The sequence below is a fragment of the Arachis ipaensis genome, chromosome B09, assembly GCF_000816755.2.
Source record: "Arachis ipaensis cultivar K30076 chromosome B09, Araip1.1, whole genome shotgun sequence".
Classification (NCBI taxonomy): Eukaryota; Viridiplantae; Streptophyta; class Magnoliopsida; order Fabales; family Fabaceae; genus Arachis; species Arachis ipaensis.
In genome coordinates this window covers 88,601,921-88,615,472 of record NC_029793.2, presented here as the reverse complement: position 1 = coordinate 88,615,472, position 13,552 = coordinate 88,601,921, and positions in this window count along the sequence as shown.

The window sequence follows — 13,552 nt, the reverse complement described above, 5'->3', positions numbered from 1 at the left end:
AAATTCCTCTCTTGTATAGAGTATTATTTATGATGGTGTAGTATTGTGCTTCCCGTTTTAACTTCTTTGCCTCCTTCTTATCTGTAGGGAGTGTTTCTATTTTGAGGTAATTAATTATGGGAGTCATCCATCCCTAATCTAGACCTGTTATGACTAGGACCTTTTCTTCTTCCGAGATTGACGGGTTCTGCAGCATCTCTTGGATGAGGCTTCTATTGTTGCCCCCTGGTTTGGTGCTAGCTAATTTTGAGAGAGCATCAGCTCGAGCATTCTGTTCTCGGGGTATGTGGCAGACCTCATATTCCCCGAGTTGTCCGAGCTGTTCGTTGGTTTTGTCCAAGTACTTTTTCATGGTGGGATCCTTGGCTTGGTAACTCCCTACTATTTGTGAGGTGACTACCTGTGAGTCACTGAAGATGATAAGCTTTTGAGCTCCAACCTCCTTAGCCAGCTTCAAACCAGCTAGTAGTGCCTCATACTCATCTTGGTTGTTTGAGGCAGGGAACCCGAATTTGAGGGAAAGTTCGATTTGGGTTCCCTGGTCGATTTCAATTATCACGCCCATGCCACTTCTGGTTTTGTTTGAGGAACCGTCTACGTAGAGATTCCACTCTGTAGGTATTTCTGGGGTGTTCGTAAACTCTGCAATAAAGTCGGCCAGATACTATGATTTGATGGTTGTTCGACCTTCATATTGAAGGTCGAATTCGGACAACTCGACTGCCCATTGTAAGATTTTTCCTGCTAAGTCTGTTTTCTATAGAATGCTTTTTTTGAGCTGGTTGGTCTGAATCTTAATGATGTGGGCTTGGAAATATGGGCGGAGTCGTCGAGATGTTAGTTTGAGAGCATAAGCAAATTTTTATATCTTTTGATAGTTCAATTCGGACCCTTGTAATGCTTTTCTGATGAAGTATATAGGTTGTTGTCCATTGTCATCTTCTCGGACCAGTGCTGAGGCTATTGCTTGATTTCCTACTGTGAGGTATAATACAAGTGGTTTTCCTTCTCGTGGCCGAGTTAGAATAGGTGGTTGTCCCAGGAACCTTTTGAAATTCTGGAAGGCCTGCTCACACTCTGTTATCCATTCAAACATCTTTCCCTTCCTTAGAGTAGCGTAGAAGGGGAGAGATCTCATTGCCGATCCCGCTAGAAATCTGGACAAGGCTGCCAATCTTTCATTGAGTTGTTGTACCTCTTTAACATTGGTCAGACTCTTCATGTCGAGTATAGCCTTGCATTTGTCCGGGATGGCTTCAATTCCCCTTTGTGTGAGCATAAAACCCAAGAATTTTTCGGCTTCTACTGTGAAGGTGCATTTTGCAGGGTTAAGCCGCATGCCATGCCTACTTATAGTGTCAAATACTTAGGAGAGGTCGGATAGTAATGACTCTTTACTTTGGGTTTTTATTAACATGTCGTCCACGTATACTTCCATGATTTTCCCGATGTGATCTGTGAAGACTTTATTCATTAATCTTTGATAAGTGGCTCCTGCATTTTTGAGTTCGAATGGCATGACGATGTAGCAGTAGTTTGCTTTCGGTTAAAAATGAGGTTTTTTCTTGGTCAGGTGGGTACATCGGGATTTGATTGTATCCTGAATATGCGTCCATAAATGAGAGGTATTTGTATCCGGAGGAGGCATCCACCAGAGCATCGATACTTGGGAGTGGATAAGGATCTTTTGGGCAGGCTTTGTTGAGATCAGTGTAGTCTGTGCACATCCGCCACTTTCCATTTGATTTTTTCACCAAGACATCGTTAGCTAGCCATAGTGGGTACTTAACTTCTCTTATGAATCCTACCTCCAGTAGAGCTTGTACTTGCTCTTCCACAGCTTGGGATTGTTCTGGTTTGAGCTTTCTGCGTCTCTACTGTACTGGTCGAGATCTTGGGTAAACTGCCAACTTGTGGCACATTAACTTAGGGTCTATGCCTGGCATGTCTACGGCCTTCCATGCAAAGAGGTCGACATTGTCTCTTAAGAATTGTATAAGTGATTCTTTTATGTCTCCTTTTAGGATTGTGCCGATATTAGTTGTTTTGTCTGGGACATCTCTCCGATCTGGACTTTTTCTATTTCACCTTCGGGTTGTGGACGAAGTTCTTCTCGCCCTCGAACTCCTCCGAGTTCGATGGTGTGGATTTCTTCTCCTCTGCCTCTAAGGTTTAGACTTTCGTTGTAACAGCAGCGTGCCATCTTCTGGTCTGCTTTTATCGTAGCTATTCCTTCTGTGGTTGGGAACTTCATGCATAGGTGTGGGGTCAAGACTACTGCGCCGAGCTGATTTAACGTTGTCCATCCTATTAGGGCATTGTAGGCTGAACTCACGTCGACCACGATGTAGTCTATATTGAGTGTCCTTGACCGGTTTCCTTTTCCAAAGGTTGTGTGCAGTGAGATGTATCCAAGTGGTTGGATTGGAGTGTCTCCCAGCTCGAATAGGCTATTCGGATATGCTCTGAGTTCTTTTTCTTCCAAGCCGAGTTTGTCGAAGGCAATTTTGAATAAGATATCAGCCGAGCTTCCCTGGTCTACCAGTGTGTGATGGAGATTAGCGTTGGCCAATATGATAGTGATGACCATGGGGTCGTCATGTCCCGAGATGATGCTAGCTGCGTCCTCTTTAGTGAAAGTGATAGTGGGGATGTTGGATGCTTCTTCTCCTCCCTCAACATGATATACCTCTTTAAGATGTCTTTTACGAGATAATTTAGAGATTCCTCCTCCTGCAAATCCTCCGTGTATCATGTGGACATGTCTCTCTGGTGTACGAGGTGGCCGTTCAGTTCGTTCGACACTTCGTCCCTTCTTCTTTTTCTTGGCTCATCTGTTTGGCTGGCTAAATACCGATCTAGTTTTCCTTCTCTTACCAGTTTTTCTATGACGTTTTTCAAGTCAAAGAATTCGTTGGTGGAATGTCCATAGATTCGATGGTATTCACAGTATTCAGTCCGATTTCCTCCTCCTTTCTTACTTTTAAGCGGGCGAGCTGGGGGTATCTTTTCAGTATGGCATACTTCTCGGTAGACATCTACAAGAGACACCCGAAGAGGGGTGTAATTATGGTATTTCTTGATCTTTTCTCCATGCTGATCTTCTTTTTTCTTTGACTCTTTTCCTTATCTCGGGACGAGTAGGAGAATCCTGATTTTGAGGTCTCTCCTAGTCGAGAGTTTTCCTCCACGTTGATGTATTTCTCTGCTCGTTCTTGTACTTCATTCATGGATGTGGGATGTTTTTTCGATATTGAGTGACTAAAAGGCCCCTCTCGTAAGCCGTTGATGAGACCCATAATGGCGGCTTCGGTTGGCAGACTTTGTATGTCCAGCATGCTTTGTTGAATCTTTTCATGTAGTTACGGAGACTTTCCCGATCTCCTTGCTTGATTCCTAATAGACTTGGGGCATGCTTTGTTTTGTCTTTCTGGATGGAGAATCTGGCTAGAAACTTTTTGGCTAAATCGTCAAAACTTGAGATGGACCAAGGAGGCAGGTTGTCGAACCATCTAATTGTTGTCTTTGTTAAGGTAGTCGGAAAGGCTTTGCAGCGGACTGCATCTGAGACGTCAGTGAGGTACATTCTACCTCTGAAATTACTAAGGTGATGGCTAGGATCTGATGTGCCATCGTATAAAGTCATGTCGGGAGGTTTGAAATCTTTCGGGATTTTGGCTTTCATTATCTCTTTGGTGAATGGATCTTGATCCTTACGAGGGCTACCTTCGTGGCCGGATCGAGTAGTTTTGGCCTTGAGATCTACTTCGAGTTTTAGGAGCTTGTCCTCTAACTCACGGCGTCGCCTAACTTCCCTTCGTAGGTCTCTTTCAGATTCCCGTTGATACTCAACCTCTTTTTCGAGTTGTTTCAAGCGATCCTGAGGTGCCTCCATGGCTCCCGTGTTTGGTGAATTCTTGTCTTTGTTAGGTTGAGAAGTGTCGTCTATTGTGACCTCCGCATTCTTATGTGGCGTTCTGTTCTCCAAATCAGAGTTGTGGTCATTGTCAAGATTGTCCACCATGATGATGGGATGACTTCCAGGTTCCCCGGAAATGGCGCCAATGTTCCGAGGGTTACCTGAAACTGTAGGTCGATCTCGGACGAGATCCTCAGTACTGATCGGAGCTGACGTATCCGGCTGGTGAGTGGTGACTGAAATTGTCGTGTCCGACTTGTTGAATTGGCTATGCGGCTGATCCTCTATCACTAGAGGGTGGGGGTACCTGCAAGGGACTCTGATGCTTAAGTTAGCTAGGGTATTAAGCAGGTTTTTAGTAGAATCAGAGTATGAATTATACCTGGGTGCTCCAGTGTATTTATAATGTTTGTAGAGTGATCTTTCTGGGGTTAAGATAGTTATCTTATCTTATCTTTGAGTGAAGTCATCTTATCTTCAAGGGAACCGCCCTTATCTCTATAAGCTTGGGCTGCCTTTGGATTTGGGTCGTGTTCCTCTGTTTGGGCTCTTTTTGGGCTTTCCTGGTGATTTGGCCAAGCTCTTTGAGAAGAGGTCGGATAGTTCTGACCTAAAGAGGTCAGTCGACTTGTCGTCAAACATCCCGGGTCGGACAGCTCGACCCAGGGTACGAACAATTACCTATTATCTCTTCCCCATTGTTGCAATTTTTGCACTATTGATATGTCATTTGCTTCTATTATTTTTTCACGTACATGTTGTAGCTACCATGTAATTGGGACCCTCATTATTTGGCATTAACCTACCCATATTTTATTTGTTTTCTATCTTTGTTTCTGGGTTACTTTTCTTTTTTTCCTCTTCCTTCAGGATGGCCACCGAGAAAGGAAAAGAGAAACTTCTCAATGGGGCGACACACAAGTCCATCTGCACAATCTATGGAGAAAAGCATCAGTTGTAGCAGTCCGTCCACTTGCACATCTTAGCATGCACCAAGGACGGTGCAATTTTTAAGTGTGGAGAGGTCGATACCGACTCCCATAGGTTAGTTTTTTCCTATTTCAATACCAATGTTTAATTTTCCTTGTAAAATTAGTTGTTACATTTGCATGTTTGATTGCATGTTTGTTGATTTTGTGCATGTTCTTCTACCACTACTTGGTTGGAGTGATAAATTCTTTTTCAAGACCCTTTTTATAGCATTTCACTAATTTAAATTAAAACTTTTTTGTTAAACTTGTTTGAAGATTTTAATATGGAACATTGTAAGACCCAGAACTTTTGAAAAGTCTTATTATGATCAAGTTTCAAATCATATAGTTATTTATAGCCTTAATTTCAGGAATTATTTTATTAAAGATAATTAAGGCGAGTTTTGATTTATTGAATTTGAGATAAGTTATGATTATTATCCAATTTTACAATTATTGGATTATTTTCTATATTTAAATCATAAAATTAGTAGTTGTGAAATAAAAAGGATTTTTATATGATTTTGGACTAAATAATTAATATTTTAGAATATTGATATTGCTATTTTGGAAGATGAAGAAAATAAGTATATTATTTCTAATTATTTGGTTGGGACATTTTATTGAAAATAATTTGTAAAATTGATGGACAAATAGTATTTTTATACATTATTTTTGTTGGATTAAAATTATCCCTAATTACTATATTACCCCTACTTTTATTTGAAATTACAGAAGTAACCCTAACCCTAATTTTCAAAAGTGAAACCCTAACACCCTTTTTGCCTCAGCCGAAACCCCAATCCCTTTGATACCCAGTAGCGGCAACACTCTCCCCTTCCTAAAATCAAAGCACAGCCACACTCCCAATCCCTAACCCAGCGTCGCTATCCCACCTGCCGTCACCTTCATCATACGACATACCTACAGAAGTAGAAGGGAAGACCGCGCCGGCGAGCTGTCACCGCTGCCGTCGCGCCATCGCCAAACCATGGAGGGAAAAGGAGTGTCGCGAGTCATCGTCCCTAAGTTGCAGCACCATGGAGCCATCCTGGTCGTGCCGCCTCTGCTGTTCGTGCTACCATCATCAAACAAGCTCGTCGCCGGTAGTCGCGTCGTCGCCGTCTCTGCCCAGTGCCGCCGCAGATGATGGGTCACCGAGAAATGCCACCGTTGCTGCTGTCGTCTTCGCGGCTTGAATTGTTGCGATCGCTCCTCGCCGTGAAGCCCGTCATGAGCGCCGCTGTCAGCCTCGTGCTTTCGGGTGCCTTCGGTGGAGTCGTGTCGGCCGGATCTGCTGCAAGAGATCGGGAAGGGAAGCGTTCCTCAGATGGCAAACGGAGCTCGGCAGGGGCTATGCGCCGTTACTGAACTCGCACACAGAGGGAGATGAGACGCGAGAGGGAGCCGTCGCGGGGTTGCTATCGCACCACGTGGCTGGGCTCGCCATGGTGGAAGGTTGTCGCCACGAGTGTCGCTATCAGAGGAGGAAACCACGCCGCCGTGCTTGGCCACCGGAAAACGCCGCTGCCGTTGCCGGAAAATTCTGTCGGTAAGGGTTTTAATTGAGGTTTCTGCCTTTTTGGATTTCGAGAAGGTTTTAATGCTGTGTGGTTTTTATAGTTGATCCACCGGAGCTTCTGGCCGCCGTCGGAGCTGTTGCCGGGACTGTTTGAAATCACAGCTGCTTCGTTTCGCTAGTTCAGTAAGTATTTATATTTCGAAAAAGCCTCGCGTTAGTATTCTGTTGTGTTTGGTTAATGAATGAGTTTTGATAACGTGGGTCGAGTCCTGATTATTGTATGTTGCGATTAGTGTTTCTATGGTTATTGCAGATGTGGCTTGAAGTTGAGGTTGCGGTTGTTGATGATTTCGGGTTGAGGCGGAAAGGACTCTGTGACGCGTTTAAGTTATGGAATTTGCGTTTTGAGGTAGGGGCGCTTTCCGAAAACTATAGTTTATTATTGGAATTTTACATATGGATACTGATATGAGATATGGTGTATTTAGCGATTGTATCTGCCTTATGTATTATTTGATTGACTCGAATGATTATGGATGTTTGTTTGGCTGAATTGTTGTGCGGCTTTGTGAAATGTAATGTTTTGAAGTGATTCTTTAAAGATTTGAAATCTGAGTTTAATCCGTTGAGGATTGATTTGATTTGAGTGAATTATTTAATGATGTGAAAAGTCGAATGCGCTTTTGAATTCAGCCTGGTTTACTTTAATTGACTTGATCTTGGACAAATGATTTGTTACTGAACCGTTTCTTTAAAGCTTTGGAAATGAGTTAAATCGGTTGATATTGAGTTGACTTTGAAATGGTTTTCTTGAGATATGCCACTGAGGCGACTGTTGGATTTAGCTTGCTTTAAATTGATTTCTGGTTTTGAGCTATTGAAAAGGAACGAGAAACGGTTTAGTTGGGACCCAAACCGGGTGGCAAAAGTCCAAGTTTTAGGGGAGGTGCTGTCGAAATTTCTACAAAATTCTAGTCTTGTTTAAAAAGTTATTTAAAAAGGATTGGATTTGAGAAGTTCTGTTATTTGATTTATTAAGAGAATATTTATATTTTCAAGCTTAATTTATTTAGTGAACTTTATGCCTTGAGTTTGACTTATTTAGAAATGAACTATTTTTACCATTTGAATCACTGAAGGAAAGAATAATGCTCTAATATTGATTTCAATATAAAAAGTAGCTTTTAGTGATTTCAAAGGAATCTAGACTTTTGATTGAGTAATTAAGTTTGAGGCATTTTGGAAGGGTTAGAAAAATGGATTCCAAAAAGAAACCTGAAAGTGGTTTGATTCAAATGAACCAGTTCCTTTTCAAATGAGTTGATTTTTAGACCGGGTTGGAACTTGTGATTTTGTATGGTCGGTTTTATAATAAATTCAGTTTTATTTACTTGAACCGAGAATCCATGATTTTAAGAGTTTCAATGAATTTTGAGGAATTGATATAGGTTGACCTTCCCTAAAGACTTGGGACTCTGCCGAGAAACTTTTGTTATAAAATCCCATTGTTGTATGGGTGATTTTGAATACTTTGAAATAAATCCTTAACTTGCCATGGTTTTGGAAGTTTTGGAAAGAGAATGCCGGGAATGGCTTTGTTTTAAAAAGGGAACTCACTTTGAGTAAATTTTGCTTATGAGCCTGAGATGATTTGAGAAACGAGATTTCTAAAGCCAAGGTTGAAAAGAGTTGAACTTGATTTCAAAGTGAAGCGATTTAAGAAAAAGTGATTTATGGCTTAAATGCCAGTTTTATGAATTTGATGATGTTGGATGGTGGAAGTGCTGTTTTATTATGGGCCGGAATGGCTGTGTATGATTATGAATATTGGCTGGTTTTGGATTGAACCGTGAGCCGGAATGGCTGTGTATGATATTGATTTATGGCTGATTGCCGAATGAGTTATGAGCCGTATGGCTAACTACGAATTATGAATTTAAGCCGGATGGCTGAGATGGATGTTGATCCATGGTTGGGACTGAATGAATATATGCTTGAGATACCTGGGTAGTAGCAAGGGTTGTGATTCGTCCCACTTGCTCCAGGTTAGAGACTGTGACACCTGGGTAGTAGCGGTAGTAGTGGTGATTCCACTCGCTCCAGGTTGAGCTTTTAAACACCCACCTGGATAGTAGCCGCAGTAGTGGTTATTCCACTGGATCTGGGTCGAGCGGGTAGTAGCAATGGGGTTGTAGCTCAAACCTACTTGCTCCGCGATGGGTGTTTCTGTCCATGGTTAGCTACCAGGACGTGTCGGGTTGGCTATATAACCGACAGATGATATCATCAGCCACTAGGGATAGGCATGCATCATATGCATCTATGTGACATTGTTTGGGTTTGCATATTGTACTTGGTTTGCCTTTGTGACTACTTGTGATTAATTGCTATTTGTTCTACTTGCTGTAACTGTTTGTTTGTGCTTGAACTTCCTATCTATGTTTGCAACTGGGACTCTGTTGGATTGTGGTGACCGGTTGTTGGTTAGATTGTTTGGGCCTAGGGCCGTGGTTGAATTGAGATGGACCGATGGTTGGTTTCGGTTTTGTGGTTATGATTTGGAAATGTATGAAAGGCTAATTTGGTTCAGCATAGATAAACCTTTTGAAAGACTTTTGAATATTGTTTTAAAAGAACAGTTTCCTCTTTCAGAAAAGGATTTCAGATTTTTCTTTTATTGTAAACCTTTGTTTTTGAAAAGAGGCATAAGACGGTTATTAATCACTGGTACGGTTTATCTTCACGTATCCTATTACAGTAATTCCCAAAAACCTTCTACTGAGAACCCTTTCGAGGATGATGTTCTCACCTCCCTACATTTTTCCCCTTTTCAGGATATGGGCGCAGAAGTCACGAAGAGTTTATCTAGTTAAAATGCTCTGTATTGCTTTAGATTATTACTTGTTATACCCTCGCCTTTATCTTGATATATTATGTAAGAGGGATAGGAATTGTATTGGTTAATGCTTGTAATGTTATTTATATATGTATATATATAGGGATGTACTCTTTATGAGTTTTTGTAAGTTGTATGGTATCTATGGATGTATGTTATCGGATGAAAGTATTTTTGGGAGCGGTTTCACGGTTTAAAGTCTTAAACAGGCTCATATTTTAGTATTAAATAGTATTAGTGTCATCGTAATGTCCGAGCTATCAGAGTTGCGCAGCCGGAAGCGTGAGCTTTGGTAGTTAGGGTGTTACATTATGGTATCAGAGCAGTCCTTCCTGTAGAGCCTGAGGAATGGACCGACTATGCTTCAATTGCATACTCTGAGCATTTGTCATGTATTAGGTCTTGTCGAATGACGAGAATTAGAGCTTTATGCACATGACGGTCTATTGATTAACGCTGTTAGTCTTGCATTGCAAAATTCTTGGTATTAAGTTTGGCCGGCTTAATACTAGTGAATTATGTATATGAAAGCACTGATGGGTTATCATAGATGATATACGAGTTTCGAGTAAAGCGAATCGCGGGTTTTGGGAACGTTGGAAACTATTTCTCGAGGCTATTCAGTTGTGTGTCTTGAATTCTATTTGAGTGGACCTGTTCTTTCATATCCTAACTTGAAGTTCTTGTTTGCTGATCTTTTTTAGGAGTAGTTTGACTTTTCAATTTTATTCCTCTATCCACAGGCATCCTTGTTTGATCTTAAGTGCATATGCTTGTTTGAGATCCTCGTTGTATCTACCTTCCTCTGTTTGAGTTCTTTTTTATTCCTGTATTCTTTGATATAGCCTTGAACTTGTCTTGATGCGCTGTGACTTTTAACTCAGGGTTCTGAGTCTATTCTTTGAGAAATTGTTGATTCAGTTTTTCTCTAACTTGACAGTGATCACAGCCAATTTTGAGATTTTATAAATTGTTGTTGATTAGATATATACTTTTCTATATATGAAACTTTGAGATTTCTTATACAGTTTAATAACTATTTATCTCTAATACCTCGCATGTACTTTTACTGGTTTACGGAACTGCACTTACTTTAAAAGTAAATTGACTTTCTAGTAATTCTACTATAGCTCCAGTGCACATCTTCATTTGATTATGTATTTGGATATTTTTCAAAATTTTGAAAAGAAAGGATTTACCACTTTTGTCTCGGTTGAGTTTCGTTTGATAAACTTTACTTAATTCATTTTGACTTGAGTTTGATTTAGCATACTACATGGCTTATGCCATTGTTGTTCTTTTGAAAATGTTGGACTCATGGCTTTCTTCTTATGAGCGAACTCGTTCTCTTTTAATCTTTCCATCTCCATGAATGCCATGCTTGACCTTGTTTTTAACTAATCTTTTACATCTTGTGAACATTACCATTGATCTTGGTGTGTCCTCTCTTGTGAATCCCATTCTTATGTGAGTTAGTTTGATTCGTTTCAAAATAGTGCATCGATTATCATCTCATTGTCTTTACAAGAGTCTTTAGTCAAAGATTTATCTTTGGAAATTACTAATGATTGGGTTGTCTTTTCCTATGACTTTTGTATTCTTTTGAATCAACTGAAAGTTTGTTTGATGTCTCATGCCTAGTGGATATTGTTTGAGCTATCTTGGTTTAAGATCCTTTCTTGCATGGCTTGACTCCTTTTTAGTATATCTTAAACTTCTTGAATGTTCTTCTGAGATGGTGATTTCAAGAACACTTTTGGAGTCTTGTTTTGAACTTTTTAAAGAAGTTTTGATTTCTCTTTTGAAGGATATTAAACGGAATTTATTTTCTGTTGTTTGACTGAGATTGAAACCATTGTTCAATTTTGACGAAGTTAATTTAAAGTTGGCATACGCTGTTTTAAATGAAGTTTTGGAAAGCTTCCTTGTTTAGTGGAAATCGGTTCATTTGTAATGCACCACTTATTTCCTTTACCAGAATTGTAAGCAAATTTTTAATTCGGAGTTTCTTTTCTAAAAAGAGTTCAACTCTTTCGTACTTGCTATAAATGTGATACACACTTGTTTGGATATGAAATTTTGAGAATTTTGAACTAGCATTTGATTACTTCCGAGTTTTTATGAACTGCTTTTGGTTAAATTGTGCATCTAATTATCTTTCTAAAATATTTGAGGAAATATTTTAGCTCTTAGCCAAAGTTGTGTGCATTTGTTTTTGGAACTCTACAAAATCTACTTCAACATGAAATTGTATTGAAGTAAAGCCACATTTATACTTTTGCTACTCTCTTGAAGAATGTTTGTTGTTTAACTTTTCTTCTAGACTGCAAAGTGGTTTTTCCGCAAGTTTTCAACTCTTTCATGAACAATGTATCCGAAAGTATTTTTAATCATGCTCTTGAGTTCTGTGAGCTTTGTCTTGGGTTTGAAATATTTTCTTCTGTAAACCCCATGCTTTCTCGACTCAGCTTGAGTTTGTTTCAAACTGATACATTGGTTTTCTTCTTATTGACCCTATTGAACTTCTTTCATCCAAGGGTTATCTTTGAAGTTGTCAATTGATTTATTTCTAACAAAATTCATTGCTTGAGCGTCTTTGTTTATGTGAAAATTGGATACATTCTCTCAAATCTATGAGTACTACCCTTGACATTTGACTCTCCTTTCTAAATCTTGTATCCTTCTGAGTAGACTCGAGAATTGTTTTGATATCACGTGCAACTTGTAGATGTAGTAGCGCGATGCGTTAGTTCTTTAAGACGTGATATGTGTGTATGGAAGGTGAAGCGATAGGTGTAAAACGTTATGAGTTGTGGGTGTTCTGTTCCTTGCGAACGGGTTTGTGGTTGTTAGGCTTATGATTGGCTATGAGGTTGTAAAATGATTTGTGGAGTTGGGAAATCGAAGTTCTGGAGTGGAAACGAGATTTGTCAGTGAACGTTATGCCGCTGTTTAAATACCAACATGATTTGCAGCCTTTTACCACACTAATTACCACTTTGCTTTGTGAACGCCTATCTTGATTTGCACCTTATTTTGGCACCTCAAGTTTTTGTAAAGCTTTGAGATCATATGACCTTGTGCATTGAGCCTATCATGTAACGTTTTCTTTGTAATCACACTCCTACCTCTACATTCTTATGTGACAATTAGAGTATTTGGAAAATCGTATATATGTTTATATAATGAGATATTTTTGCTTCTTCCTTAAATGTGTTCAAGGCTGAACTGTATGAAATTTCTTTTGTTTTGTATCAATTTTCGAGGGCGAAAATTTTTATAAGGTGGGTAGAATGTAAGACCCAGAACTTTTGAAAAGTCTTATTATGATCAAGTCTCAAATCATATAGTTATTTATAGCCTTAATTTCAGGAATTATTTTATTAAAGATAATTAAGGCGAGTTTTGATTTATTGAATTTGAGATAAGTTATGATTATTATCCAATTTTACAATTATTGGATTATTTTCTATATTTAAATCATAAAGTTAGTAGTTGTGAAATAAAAAGGATTTTTATATGATTTTGGACTAAATAATTAATATTTTAGAATATTGATATTGCTATTTTGGAAGATGAAGAAAATAAGTATATTATTTCTAATTATTTGGTTGGGATATTTTATTGAAAATAATTTGCAAAATTGATGGGCAAATAGTATTTTTATACATTAGTTTTGTTGGATTAAAATTGTCCCTAATTACTATATTACCCCTACTTTTATTTGAAATTACAGAAGTAACCCTAACCCTAATTTTCAAAAGTGAAACTCTAACACCCATTTTGCCTCAGCTGAAACCCCAATCCCTTTGATACCCAGCAGCGGCAACACTCTCCCCTTCCTAAAATCAAAGCACAGCTACACTCCCAATCCCTAACCCAGCGTCGCTATCCCACCTACCGTCACCTTCATCATACGACACACCTACAGAAGTAGAAGGGAAGACCGCGCCGGCGAGCTGGACCTCACCGCCGCCGTCGCGCCATCGCCAAACCATGGAGGGAAAGGGAGTGTCGCGAGTCATCGTCCCTAAGCTGCAGCACCATGGAGCCATCCTGGTCGTGCCGCCTCTGCTGTTCGTGCTACCATCGTCGAACAAGCTCGTCGCCGGTAGTCGCGTTGTTGCCGTCTCTGCCCAGCGCCGCCGCAGATGATGGGTCACCGAGAAATGCCACCGCTGCTGCTGTCGTCTTCGCGGCTTGAGTTGTTGCGATTGCTCCTCGCCGTGAAGCCCGTCACGAGC